This window comes from Crotalus tigris, unplaced genomic scaffold, assembly GCF_016545835.1.
Source record: "Crotalus tigris isolate CLP2741 ecotype Arizona unplaced genomic scaffold, ASM1654583v1 scf7180000017871.4482833, whole genome shotgun sequence".
Classification (NCBI taxonomy): Eukaryota; Metazoa; Chordata; class Lepidosauria; order Squamata; family Viperidae; genus Crotalus; species Crotalus tigris.
The window spans coordinates 1,908,621-1,921,846 of NW_024096690.1; the positions used below are offsets into that span (position 1 = coordinate 1,908,621).

A 13,226-nucleotide genomic window follows, 5' to 3' on the forward strand; every position below is an offset into this window, starting at 1 on the left:
TATGATCATGCATAGTAAGGAGATCTTACACATTTTAGTGGAATTTCCTTTTCTTTTCTGGTTCTCTATTAAGCAGCAGAACTTTGAAATACACATTGTGTCTATTTCACTGCTGTTCATGTTCTTGGTACTAGATTAGTTTGCAGTCATATGAATAAAGGTAGCCCTTGGTTAAAGAGGCTAGAATTTAGTCTAGCATGTATATCACCAAGCAATGCAGTCAAGAACAAATCCCCATTACTGTCATTAAGCAAGATTTGCAGGTCATTAAGCACAGACCTACTCACAACTTCCTGCTATCTTCCAAAATCAAAGTCAGTTGGGAAACTGATAGGAAGCTGACAGGTGGCTAGCAAGGATGCCTAGCAGGCAGATGAGGGAGAGCATGCAGGGTGCATGGATGGATGGCCATGGCAGCAAGGATTGTGATGGCTGCTGCTGTGTAGTAAGGTGACCAACTTTTTTACAATGAAAAGGAGGCCACAAATAAATTGAAAAAAAATATCGTAAATAAAAGAAACATTTTACTCATTCCAACAATATTACAGAATACACTATAATATGATAAATGCATAATAAAAAACATTTGTAACAATAATATTTTATATTGTAATTATGCTTACATCCCGCGCCCCCACCCACAGCCACCCTGCCAGCACTGCTGCCGCACAGTGTAGAGCGGGCCCCGTGGCTCCCAAAGCACCAGCTGCGCCAGCTCCGGCCCCAGGGGGCAGCCCACCATCAACACACCCTGCCTGCAGCTGCCTCGCCAGCACCACCGCCCACCCTGCACAGCCCCATGTAGAGCAAGCCCCACGGCTCCCACAGCACAGGAGGCAGCCGGCCACCGCCGTCCCTCACACCCCCACCTGCAGCAGCCCCATCACCCCTGCCTCTTGCATCCACAGCCATTATTGCCCTACCATGGCGTCGCCACTCCAGTCTCCTCCAGGTATCTTCGAGACTAACTAGGAGTTAGTGTAGTTGGGTAGCAGGGAGAGGTACAAAGTTCCTGCCAATTCGCCTTCACTGCAGACAACTTATATGTGCAAAGTTTGCCGGCTGGGTTTTTCATACGTGCTCAGCAGCAATTCCTATTGGCTTTCGAAAGCCAATAGGGGGAGTAGCACAGCTCATGCAAAAGTTGAAAAAAAAACCCATCAAAAAAAGGTGCCGGAACGCCGTTCTGAGCGTTCTACGAAAAAAAAAAGCCCTGCAGATTAGTCTTCAAATATCGAAAAGGAGGACATGTAGGAGGACACTTTTTGAGAGAGGACAGAACTTACAAAAGGAGGACTGTCCTCCCTAAAGGAGGACGGTTGGTCACCTTATGTGTAGAGAAGGTATGCAGGAGGCTGATTCAGAGCAAGTGTAGCAAGGCTTGGGGTGGCTGCTATCTTATGAGGGACATTTAGTGGAGTGACTTGTGACCTTTCCTGCCAGCCTCCCCATTGACTTGTGGGAATTCAGAGGGAAAATTCCAAATGGCAGTCTTGTGACCATGAAACTCTGGAATTGTCATTTGAGCCAGATACCAAGCACCCAGATTGTGATCATGTGGCCATGAGGTGGCTGGAATTTTGAAGACTGATCCTAACTACCATTGGTTCAATGCTTTGTAATAATCATGAATGAGTGGTCATTAGCCAAGGACTATCTCTATGCTAAAGTGTTTACTGTTTTATTGGTGACAATTTGCATCTGTTAAAATTTTGTACTTTGAGAACCATATCTGTCTTATTTAATGACAAGAATGTCTCAGATGAATAGAGATTGTTCTTATGACCTTTGTTGTGTTATCTTCTCAAGCTCTGAGGCGTTTTTCCTTTTATTTTTAACGAGCCAAGCAATGCTTCAATCATCAATATTGAATCTTTAAGGATCATGGAGCCAGAGCTTGCCATGATCCAGTTTAGCAACCTCACAAACACAGCAGGCAGTCTCAATGGTCACAGTGAGACTTAATACTAAAAAACACTAACTAATATTAAGAACAACAAAGTGCAAAGTGTTCAAATGAAAATGTGTAAGTTGGGATAGCTTCAGGAAGAAAAGTCTGGAAGAAACTACAGAACATGTTCCTACTGACTGCTTTTATTTGGAGAATAACAGCTGCGTGGTCCAATCTAAAATATTACTGCCAAACATTTTCTACTATCTGGTTTTACATCAAAATGGTGTTTGCAATAATATTTTTGAAGATAGTCAGAAAATAATACTTTTGAGCAGGAGTTCCAGCTAAAGCATTAGAACTCCTTGTCCTCCTAAAATAAAAGTGGGCAGAATAAACATACTTTTGTCAATATGGGACTAATATATCTGTCATCTTATTCCAAAACAGCAGAATGTTCTGGGTCTGTTTGCTGTCCTAAAAAGCAAGGAGCAGGGCAGACCAAAGGGCATTAATGGAGGAAATAGGCAGGTATGCGGGGGGGGGGGGGGATTAAAAATCCCTGCAATAATAAATGTAGAGGTCTTCCAAGTGCCTGAATTTTGATAACATGTCTGTAGAGATGTTACAACAGCCATACTTTGGGCATAAGTCAAAATATATTTTTTTAAGTATCATCATAATTTTGAATAATCATTGAATAAATGGTTATAAGGCAAGGACAATTTGTACAGTTGTAAAGATAACACTTCACACTTGTACCATTGTTGTTAAACATTTGTCTCTGCCAAGCTTCCACAGTGAGAAGCCCATCATACATCACAGCAGTGTGAAGTTAACATGTGAAAACACTGGTCACAGTAGATGCCTGCTGATCTGGAAATCCCTTCATGCTCTGTTGTTTGTACAAAGAGATCTTTCAATATCGCTAAGAATGTGGTGCCTGAAATAGATATTGTGTATGTGTACTAGTTTTTTAAGCTGAGAGCTACCTTTTGAATGATACACTGGAAGCTTCAAAACAAAGAGGGCACCTACATTTAATTTCATTTTCTTGACATATTTTAAATTTAATAGAGTTGATACGAACATATACTGTAAGGAATATTTTTTTTCTTCTTTTATATTGGAAACTACAATTTGATTATAGAGATCAAATTGCCAACATACGCTGAATCATGGAGAAAGCTAGGGAGTTCCAGAAAAACATCTACTTCTGCTTCATTGATTATGCTAAAGCCTTTGATTGTGTGGATCACAACAAATTGTGGCAAGTTCTTAAAGAGATGGGAGTACCAGACCATCTCATTTGTTTCTTGAGAAACCTATATGCAGGTCAAGAAGCAACAGTGAGAACTGGACACAGAACAACTGATTGGTTCAAAATTGGGAAAGTAGTCCGGCAAGGCTGTATACTGTTGTCCTGCCTATTTAACTTATATGCAGAGCACATTATGAGAAAGGCAAGGCTAGATGAATCAAAAGTTGGAATTAAGATTGCCGGGAGAAATATCAACAACCTACAATATGATACCACTCTAATGGCAGAAAGTGAAGAGGAACTAAAGAGCCTCTTGATGCGGGTGAAGAAAGAGAGTACAAAAGTTGGCTTGAAACTCAGCATTAAGAAAACCAAAATCATGGCATCCGGCCCTCTCAATTCCTGGCAAATAGATGGGAAGAAATGGAGATAGTGACAGATTTTATCTTCCTGGGCTCCAAGATCACCATAGATGGGGACTACAGCCAAGAAATTAAAAGACGCTTGCTCCTGGGGAGGAAAGCTGTGGCAAATCTAGACAGCATACTAAAAAGCAGAGACATCACCCTGCCAACAAAAGTGTGTATAGTCAAAGCCATGGTTTTCCCAGTTGCAATGTATGGATGTGAAAGTTGGACCATAAGAGTGACAAAGAATGGAGGCTTTTGAAATATGGTGCTGGAGAAGACTCCTGCGAGTCACCTGGACTGCAAGGTGTTCAAACCGGTCAGTCCTAGAAGAGATCAACCCCGACTGCTCTTTAGAAGGCCAGATCCTGAAGTTGAAACTCAAATGCTTTGGCCATCTAATGAGAAGGAAGGACTCACTGGAGAAGGGCCTAACACTGGGAAAGATTGAGGGCAATAAAAGAAAGGGATGACAGAGAATGAGGTGGCTGGATGGAGTCACTGAAGCAATAGGCGTGAACTTAAATAGACTCCAGAAGATGGTAGAGGACAGGAAGACCCCGAGGAATGTTGTCCATGGGGTCGCGATAAGTCGGACATGACTTTGCAATTAACAACAACAATTTGATAACTTCTAGAGGCCTACCTTCTTTTGAGGATGTCATGCTCTATAACGAGTGTCAAACTGCCAGCCCAAGGGCCGGATGCATCATACCAAAACCACCACCACCCCATTGCCGGCAATGGAAAAAAAGTCACGATACATCACGTGATGTTGTGAGTTTGACACCCCTGCTCTATAGGAAGGGGTGAAGTTTATCCTAAATTTGTTTTTCTGATTTTTGTAACTTATTATATAGCCATTCTGTATGTCCAGAATTGTGGATGCATAGTTCATCCTTTTCTCTGCTCACTCAGCAACAAGATCTATAGGATTCAGTTAGGCCTCAACCAAAATCAGTCACATCAGTTGTAAGCTTTTAAATATTCAGTGTAGCAGGATCCAATCTGGGTGGGTCACCGCATCAGAGGTTCTTTCTTCCAAGCTTTAGGACTCGTGTCGGAGCCCATTTGATCCCAGTGACCAACCCAGATTGCATCCTGCAACATTATCCTGTAACGCTTCTTCATTTGTAATATTCAATATATTTCAGAAGTAAACAAGGTTAGGGCTGCACTTTTATGTTCTCTCATCACAAAATGCAGTCAGATCAAATCAATCCTTATTAGTACACAGAGGCCTGCATTAATCTCCACAAAAAGTACAGTATTTATAATTGTACAGTATGAAAAAGTCTGAGAACTGTACAGTGGTTTATTTTTCCTAAGTTAATAAAGTACTTCATCAAATAGCCCTTTTGTATCCTTTTTTGCTGAAAAATGATTTTATATCATTGCTTAAATTAAAAACATCCGTCCCTGATTTTTGCATAGATGAACTGTATAAAAGAAGCAATTTACTAATATTAGTTCAGTTTATGCTTTTTCAGTAAATAAATCTATAGACAAAAAATTTCTGGGAAAAACTTTAATTGAAGAATCAGAATAATGCTAAGTACTTGGTTGAGTAAAATTTAATTTTCCTTCATGCTATGGCACTGCTCTTTAGATTTTATTATACAGTATTACCAATGGGGTTAGGAGGGAGGTTTATAGTAGCAGTGGAGTCCATGCGATCTTATTCCCTTAGTGATTTATTAGCAGTAAATGTGACCATAATATATATTTACTTCTAGCATAGTTAACTTCTTTTGATCCTTTGGGTGAGGTTAAAAACATTTAATACAGATGATTTGGGTACAGAAATCTTCCTAGAAAATTACCATATGGAAGACGAAATGGATCACTTTGTGATTTCAAGGCCTTGGAGATGGGCTTTTTTCCAAGCCTGTTAAATATTACCAAAGAGGTATATCAATTTATTCCCATCAAGAACAGGGATATATCTCCATTCCTTTATATACTAATAAAACTCTCCTGTCTCTACCCTTCTGTTAGCCCAAACAGTGCCTTATATCAGAACAATTTTTGAATCAAGACCTCAAATCTGCTAACTTAAAAATGCATTTAAAAAATGGGACTCATTACTCTTAGGGCAATGATGGCGAACCTTTTAGAGACCGAGTGCCCAAACCACAATCCCAAACCCACTTATTTATCGCAAAGTGCCAGGGGCCCATCAGCATTGTGGTGCCCTTCTGGGGGAGGCAGGGAGGTGCCTCTGAGTGCTGCCTCTGGCATGCAAAAACCAGGGGCGCAAAAACGTCACCGCTGTGCCGCAGGGTGCAGATACAAGGCGCTGCATCATACAAGAATGGGGCAGGGCTAGTGAATATCACGCAGGCACTAGCCCCGCCTCATTTGCAGCGTATGCATGTTCATGGCCCCATGCATGCACGCATGTAAAAGGCTTTCCCCTCCCTTTTCTTCCAGTCCACCAATTGACAATGGTTGGTGACCTCTGCTCTACCACCTCTACTCTACTTGCTAGTTGGCCACTTTGCCTCCTTTGTGCTGGGCGAGGCTCCTGCTCTGGGCAGTGGTGGCAGCCTGATGGACCTGCTGCTGGCGGTGGTGGTGCACATGCCAACAGAAAGAGCTCTGAGTGCCGCCTCTGGCACACGTGCTATAGGTTCGCCATCACTGTCTTAGGGAATTGAATTTTCCATGATATTCACCCCACTTTTATTCACAGAGCATCCCTGCAATCATATTATTGTGATGTCTAACACTCCCTGACAGATTAGAAATTTCACATTGAATATCCCAATATTTTAAAGGAGCTTCTGGTATTTCAGATTTGATGTAGGCTATAATATTAGGTAAGAGTAGTCCTCAACTTATAACCACAATTGGTCCACAAATCCAGTTGTAAGTCATTATGGTTATAAGTCACAGTACCTATGTGATCCTACTTTTTTTTACATTTTTCATGTAATAATTAAACAAAACAGGTGACTATTAGCTGAATGGCATAGTTATCATTTGAACCCTTTTTTCCTGAATGGGTATTTTTTGCCAGAACCTGGCAATTAGAATTATAAATGGATAAAAAAAGTTGCAAATTGCAGTCATGTGACCATGAGACACTACAGTGGCTGGAACTAGCTTTATGGGCTATAAAACATCCATTATGGTTTCTACTCTGAATTGTCATAACTCCAAAGCACATAAAATGATTGATTGTATATGGAAGACTATCTGCATTTCACCCTTTCACTCATGTTTCTCTGAACTGTGGTTCTTCTTCTATGGGGCAATGGGAGATTTAGTGGTCTGGAGAGTATATTTATAAAGTAAAATGGCATTTAAAGAAAACAATTAGATATTTATGTACAGGTATAGTATAGGGGGACCCTTGCTCAATAGTAGTAACTGTGAGAGGGATCTCGGAGTCCTGGTGGACAATCATTTAAATATGAGCCAGCAGTGTGCTGCAGCTGCCAAAAAGCCAACACAGTGCTGGGCGACATTAACAGAGGGATAGAATCAAGATCACACAAAGTATTAATACACTCTACAATGCCTTGGTAAGGTCACACTTGGAATACTGCATCCAGTTTTGGTCACCATGATGTAAAAAAGATGTTGAGACTCTAGAAAGAGTACAGAGAAGAGCAACAAAGATGATTAGGGGACTGGAGGCTAAAACATATGAGGAATGGTTGCTGGAATTGGGTATGTCTAGTTTAATGAAGAGAAGGACAAGGGGGGACATGATAGCAATGTTCCAATATCTCAGGGGCTGCCACAAAGAAGAGGGAGTCAAGCTATTTTCCAAAGTGCCTGAAGGCAGGACAAGAAGCAATGGATGGAAACTAATCAAGGAGAGAAACAACCTAGAACTAAAGAGAAACTTCCTGACAGAACAATTAATCAGTGGAACAAGCTGCCTCCAGAAGCAGTGAATGCTCCAACACTGGAAGTTTTTAAGAAGAAACTGGACAGCCATTTGTCCGAAATGATATAGGGTTACCTGCCTGAGCAGGGGGTTGGACTAGATGACTTCCAAGATCCCTTCCAACTTTATTATTATTATTATTATTTTACAGTGCCATTAATTTATTCAAGTTGAGAAAAAAGTATGTGGCATCAACTAGGGCTGCCAGTTTAGGCTTCATAACTTTGGACAACAGGAAGATACAGTAAATTCTGTTTGCTGCCATCTATTGGTTATATGGAATGTTGCATATAGATACAATAGCTCTACTTCCAAGCTCTAATGTAAAAAGGAGTTATGATAATCACATCTCCCAAAATGGGCAGAGCCAGAAATCAAGAACAAATTAATAATAGAGTTAATAACATTAAAGTTGATGATTATGTAAAAGAAGGTATTCATTAACTGATCCCATCTATAAATAAGTATACTATTAGTCCTAGATTTACGATTACAATTGAGACTAAAATTTCCATTGCTAGCTAAGCAAGGTAGTTATTAAATGAGTCATGCCATCATTAAGTAAATCTGGCTTCCCCCATTGACTTTGCATGTCAGAAGCCAGCTCAGAAGGTCACAAATGGCAATCACATAACCCCAAGCACTGCAACCATCATATACACATGCCAGTTGTCAAGCACTCAAATCTTGATTACGTGACTCTGAAAATGCTGCAGCGATCATAAATGTGAGGACTGTTAATAAGTCACTTTTTCAGCACCATTGTAACTTCAAACACTCATTAAATGAATAGTTGTAAGTCAAGAACTACTTGCAGTTGACGGTATAAGACACATTCATCTACAGAAAGACACATGTGTGCAGACAGATGCACCCATCCACGTTCCCCCTTTTTTTCCGACAGAAAGAAGAAGTAAATCCAAGGTGGCATTGAGGTAAGAAGAAGTAGTATCTTTATTGGGAAGAGAAAGAGGCTGCAGAACTGCAAAGAGATGAAGCAAGAGCAAGGACAGAGGTTGGAGCCCTGCTTTTAGGCCTTAGGGCAGTGTTTCCCAAACTTGACAATTTTAAGGCATGTGGACTTCAACTCCCAGCAATGCTGGCTGTGGAATTCTGGGAGTTGAAGTCCACATGCCTTAAAATTGTCAAGTTTGGGAAACACTGCCTTAGGGGGAAAAAAGAGTTACTTTCCCAGGGGAAAGATTCCTTTTGAGGCAACAGCTAATCTTCAAGTTTGTCATCTATGTTTTTAGTTTTTCTATCTTTTCTTCCTCAAAAATAGAGTCAGTATCTTAAATTTACCTTCCTTTCAGACAACTGTGGTATTGTTATCGTAGCTAAAGTACATGTTTGGTCATAAGCAACTATGCAAGTCTTAGTTGAAATAAGTGAGCTCAATAGGTGGAGCCATTCAGGACTAGCTTTCAGAAGACTTCCTTTGATAGAAGTTCTCACACTTTGAAATTGAAAAATTACTATGTGGAAAAGCCCCCTAATTAAGCTTTGTATAGTTGTATAGCAACTTTATTTTCAGCAGGCAGTAAATATAAATGATACCAAGACTGCTATTGTCTCTTGTTTGCAGCAGAGATTTAAAAATAGATTTGTAGTAGCTAGCTTAATAAAATAAGCATGCCTCATCAGCTTAAAGACATTTGGCACAGTCACTTGTAACCTTTACACCGAAGACACCACTGACATAATTTTTTATTAATATTATACAAGGGGGTTTGAATGACAGTTCTTTGGATCTGCAAATGATTTTTGCAGTTATATTGCTCATTATTAAACATGTTGATTATACAATTCTGTTAATGACATTTTAGAATTTTGTTTTAAATTAAATTATTTAATATCTACGCTTTTTTTTTTTAACTACAATCTATTCAGGTTTGGAAGAAAAAAGGCACTCTTTATAATTGCTTCTTTACTATTTTTGTAAAATAGATGTGAAAAAAAACTTGGTGAAGGACACAAGTGTTTAATATTTGAGGGCATGGAGGAAGGGCAATGATGCAAAATGGAATCAGATGGAACTGGAGGTAACCTCAGAGGAGGTGTCATATATGTCAAGACACACCCAGGATTGCATTCTCAAGGCTCCAGCCTTTTAAAATGGGCATTTCCATTACCTGTATCAATAAATGCCTCTGCCTTCTTTTCCTCCACCATGTTTAGAAGAGATGGGATTATTTTTGTTGTTGCTGCTGTTCTTATTTTCAATTTCTAAAGCTGTCTTAGGTCTGATTTAGGACTTTCTGCTAAATGTTTTATGTTTCCTTTCTGAAAATGGAAGGAAACCACTGCTGATTTTCAGCAATTGCACTAGCAAAACCTGAGTCCGTAAGGAGAGAGGGAAGGAAGGAAGGGAGGGAGGGAGGGAGGGAGGGAGGGAGGGAGAAAATAAATCTATAGTCCTTGGCCATAGGTTATCTATCTTAGGATAGAAAACTGCTTTGGCTCATTCTTTTGTGCCCCATTGTATTTTTCTAATCAACTAAGTATATTGATTTTCTCAATTTTTGTATCAGTGCAGAAACAATACTTTGCATGCCTCTGTTCCATGTGGAAATAAATATGTTTTCATCTGTCAGTTTAAATGTTTGCTTGTCAGCTTTCTAGCAGCATGAAACTTCATCTGAAAAAATGATAAAAGCTTGCATCAATATGATTTTTTTCATCTGCCTATACCTGCCTATTGCTGTATGCTATTCCCTTCCAGTATAGCTCATAATTGGATAACACAAGATAATAAATCAATTGGTAACTTCAGGTTTTCTCAAAAGATTATTTATTCATTGCTATTATATATTTTATTTCTTCCTGGGACTACTAACTGTGTTATTAAGTAGAAAAGGCAGCCTTTTTCAGCTGATGTTCTGGGCATCAGATTTGGATTTGTAAAAATTATTTTATTCTAAAAATAACTCAATGAGTTAAATTAATCATGTTAGTTAGTCCATTTACAAATATATTAGGAGAAGAGAAAAGAAATGCAATCCTAGTCCAACAACCTGCCTGAGCAGGAGTTCTTAATACTATCCTGCATAAATGGTTGTATAACCTTTTCTTCAAAACCACCAGCAATGGAGCATTCACAACTTCAGGAAGCAAGCTGTTCTACTGATTAATTGTTCTTATTATCAGGAGATTTCTCCTTAGTTTCAGGTTGGATCTGTCTTTGAAGAACTTTCATACATTGCTTCTTGTCCTACCCCCATGTTCTTTGGAGAATAAGTCAACTCCCTCTTCTCAGTGACAGCCCCTCAAGTACTGAAAGACAGCATCATATCATCCCTAATCCTTCTTTTTGTTAGGCTAGACCAGGGGTCGGCAACCATAAACACTCAAAGAGCCACTTGGACTCATTTTCCACAGAAAAGAAAACAATGGGAGTTGCAAAACCTGTGTGTGCTTATGAGCGTGAGGAGGGGGCTTGATTGAAGAGTTTAATTAAAAAGAAATAGAGCTGTCTCTCTCTCTTCTTTCTCTCTCTCTTCCTCTTTCTCTCTCTTTCTCTTTCCTCTCCCTCTCTCTTTTTCTCTCCCTCCTCTTTCTCTTTCTTTCTCTTTTCTCTCCCTCTCTCTTTTTCTCTCTCCCTTTCTTTCCTCTTCTTCTCTCTCCCCCCCCTCTCTCTTTCTCTCCCTCTCTCTCTTTCTCTCTTTTTCTCTCCCTCTCTCTTCCCCTGTCTTTCTTTCTCTCTCTTCCCCCTCTCCAATTTTCTGCTCACCTGGCAAGCTGGCTTCACGCTGTTCTCCAACAAGCTCACACACATTCTAATTGGACTGGCTCTCTCCTGCCCTTCCTGCTTCCTGCAGAGACACAGCCAAGGCAGGAGCCCTGCCCAATAAGCTTGTCAGCTCATCAGAGAACAGCATGAGGCCACTCTCTTTTATATATATATATACACACACACACACACACACACAGAGAGAGAGAGAGAGAGAGAGAGAGAGAGAGAGAAGGGAAGCACAAGTGCCTCTCTCTGTCTCTCTCTCTGCAAATGGCAGAGGAGGCTGGGAGTCGCAGGAGAAGGCTCAAAGAGCTGCATGCAGCTCCAGAGCCGTCAGTTGCTGACCTGTGGGCTAGACATATATAGTTCCCTTATATGTTCATCTTATGATAAATCATGACTCCAGACTCTTATCAACTTGATTGCTCTTCTCTGCATAGTTTCTAGGGCCTCAGTATCTTTTTTATATCCTGGTAACAGGAATTGGATGCAGTATTCCAAGTATGGCCTCACTAGTGCAGTATGAAGTGATACCATCACGTCTCATGATCTTGATTTTATATCTCTTTTGATGCAATCTAGGACTGCATTGACCTTATTAACAGCTGCAGCCCACTCTTGGTTTATACACCAGGACACCCAGATCCCTCTCACAGTTACTACTGCTGAGCCAGGTACAATCTACTCTGTACCTGTATATTTGGGTTTTGATTTTGCATATGGTATGATGAACACTGAGCAATATGGATATAGTCCTGTTATGAAAATGCACTTCATATGTGAAATGTAATAGAACCTGTACACAATGAGTTTTTCTAGGCCTTATATGAGACTTGAACTATAAAAGTATAAGAAGTATAAAAGTATAAGAATTCAATATATTCCTGTATAAGCTATCATTTTTTGCTACTTTATACAGCAATACAGGAATAAATTTAAGATACCTAGATCCAATCATTTGTGCACTTGCCCAGAAATAAATATGGAAGGTAGGAAGACTGATTTCTGCATATAGATGCACAAAACTAACTTCACTTATTTTCCAAACACTAGTTTCATTCACACAGAACTTGATTGTGAAAAATTTAGTTTGTGTTCCTCTTGCAGAAATATTATGTTTACATATGGATGCAATCTCATCTGAACAGAGATTATTTCCTTCATCCAGTTATATGTATGTCTCATTTAAGCAAATTTGCTTCCTTATCAGTTATTGGAAAGCAAAACCAGAGCTTAGAAATTGCAGTAGAGTGATTTGAGTTGTCACAACATACTAAGTCAAGCCATATTACAATTTAATTTGATGGAAAAAGTCAGTTCTAGAATGTTGATTTATTTTTTTCCTTATGAAAAACTGGTGTTCATGTAAGATGATTCCTATTTAATGGTACCAATTGTTCCAACTAATAAAGAAACTAGTAGTTTTTCAGTGTAAAAATAACATTTAAATAAAAAATGCAGTGAGCTATTTCAAATGATCCAACCAGTTGTAGATTTGTTTGAAATGCTGTGATGAATCTTCATTTTTCTTGCTTGTTTTGATAATTTATAGGATATGGGGCAAAGAGTATTGAAACCAATTTCATATTGAGCATGCCCCGATTTAAAGCTCATTTTATTATTTTATTAAGTTCCTTAATCCCTTTTAACATTTGCCACATACATTTGCAGTGGCATTGTGTATTGTTCAAAACTCAGGAAATGAATGAATCTCAATTCATATTCTATCCATTTCGTGGAATGGAATTTGTGACACATTTGTCTGATAATTCCTACTAATAATTGTCCTATTGGCTTTATTCCATATGGATTTCTCTGACTTTCAAGGGATGTATCACATGGTAGCCTCATATACAGCCTGGAATTTAAAGTCCTGTCATAAAAACCTTGATAACTGTTAGACCTGTGAGGTTAGAGAGTTTGTGCCCTTTCCCTGATCTTTCTTAACCCTCTCAGAATCAAAAGTTACCCTCATTTGCTGTGTCATGAGACTATAGTATAGAGCATGTCCTTAAGTAAATCCACTCATCCCA

At 39.4% G+C, this 13,226-nt stretch overlaps 1 protein-coding gene across 10 annotated transcripts in view; it reads left to right on the forward strand.

Moving 5' to 3' along the window:
• Window positions 1–13,226, forward strand: part of LRRC3B (leucine rich repeat containing 3B) — a 97,065-nt gene that overhangs the window by 35,008 nt on the left and 48,831 nt on the right. The window contains exon 1 of one of the 10 annotated variants that reach the window (XM_039343704.1): window positions 8,361–8,395. The exons of the other annotated variants lie outside the window; for them this stretch is intronic. The gene's annotated coding sequence lies outside the window, so the exon portion shown is untranslated. Of the gene's footprint in view, window positions 1–8,360; window positions 8,396–13,226 lie in introns of those variants that run through there. 10 annotated transcript variants of the gene reach the window in all.